Genomic DNA, 1,978 nt, shown 5'->3' on the forward strand with positions numbered 1-1,978 from the left:
CAAGGTTAACAGCTTGGAGCAAAGGTTCAATGGTGAATAACTTGGGCACGACCACAGTGGCCTATACGCTAATAGAGGGTCAGTCAAACAACATGCCTCCCTTTTTCAATGGGAAAAACTATGCTTACTGGAAAGAAAGGATGCAGATCTTCATTCAATCAATTGATTACAACATATGGAGGATAGTTGTGAGTGGTCCCAAAATCCCAACAAAAATTAGTGCTGATGGAGTGGTGACTCCAAAGGAAGAAGCTGAATGGAATAATGATGACAAAAAGAAGGTGGAGCTGAATGCTAAAGTTATAAACTTGTTACACTGTGCTATCAGCTTCGAGGAGTACCGAAAGGTGTCTAGATGCAAGACGACAAAAGAAATATGGGAGAAATTCCAGGTTACATACGAAGGCACCAAGCAAGTCAAAGAAACAAGGATTGATATGTTGCGTAAAGAATGAGATGTTTACCATGAAGGATGAAGAAAGCATTGATGAGATGTTTGAGAGATTCTCAATCATCATCAACAGCCTTGATTCTATGGGCTTGACACACACTGAACAAACTCTGGTGAGAAAAGTCCTTAGAAGTCTCACAAAAGAATGAGAAACAAAAGCCACTGTCCTAGCCGAAAGTAACAATCTGAACCCACTAACATATGATGAGTTGAGAGGGAAACTCCTAGCCTATGAAACCACACACACAAGCCAAGACTCAAAGAAAAAAGGAGTAGCCTTAAAATCAAAAGTAGAACCTGATGAGAGTGAGTCTAGTGACAGTTTTTCAAATGACGAACTTGTGTTTTTTGCTAGGAGACTAAGGAGGCTCATGAGGAACAAAGGCAGGTGCAAAGGTTCAAGCTCAAAGGAGTACAAAAAGAATTTGAGCAAGGTGATATGTCACAACTGCAAGAAGGGTGGACACTTCAACTTCAACTGTCTAAATATTAAAAAGGAGGACAAGGCTAAAAAAGAAAAGAAGTGCTCATGGCTTCTTGGGAGGATCTAGAGAACGGTTTGGATGAGGAAGAAAACTCCGAATATGAAGCTCAAGTTGATTTTATGGCTGGTAAAGATCAACTAGATGAGGTAAATTACTATGACCTATCTATGGATGATTTACATGTTATTGTTGATTATCTCGATCTCACCCATCATTCTGAGAAATTGTTGAATAAATATAACAAATGCAAATATGAAAATAAAGTGTTGAAGGCAGAAAATGATTTCTTGTAAGAAAAAGTAAAGGAGACCGAATGTGCCATTGATCGCATTGAAGAAAATAAATTTTTAAAATCTGAAATTGAAAAACTTAAAGGAAAGTACATTATTGATCCTTCTCAAGAACTTGTTGCTGAAAATGAAAGATTAAATGAAATGATTAAAAGGTTGAATAGTGATTTAGCAAAATTTTCTCATAGTTCAAGCAACTTAGACAAATTACTTGCAAATCAAAGACCATTGTTTGAAAAATCATGTTTGGCCTATATGTCAAAAGAGGATGCAGTTTTTGAAAAACTAATTGCAAAAGTCATGGCCTCTTCTTCAAATACAAAACCCACTTTTAATAAATCTGGTCTTGGATATGTTTCCAACTATGAGGCTGCCTTTGAAAAGCCATATTTTGAGGAAATTGCATCTTCATCAAGAACCGAACCTGTTTCAAACAATTCGGGTCAGGGCCGCTTCTCAAATAATGAGGTTGCTTTCAAAAAATCACATTTTTACAAAAGAACCACATATTCAAGAAGCCCATTTGCCCCAAAATATTCTGGTTTAAGACCTTTGGCAAAAAGAGGTGCATATGCTAGAAATGAATTTGTCAAAAGTAATGCATCATTTTCAAGAACCAGAAAATTTCACTCTTTTAATCATTATCAGCATCAAAGCTTCAATCACTTTAACATGCACCCAGAAATTATTGTTTTAATTGCAAAAAACTTGGTCACTCTTACTCCTAATACTTTATTAACAAAAGAAGAGTA

This window comes from Arachis ipaensis, chromosome B10, assembly GCF_000816755.2.
Source record: "Arachis ipaensis cultivar K30076 chromosome B10, Araip1.1, whole genome shotgun sequence".
NCBI lineage: Eukaryota > Viridiplantae > Streptophyta > Magnoliopsida > Fabales > Fabaceae > Arachis > Arachis ipaensis.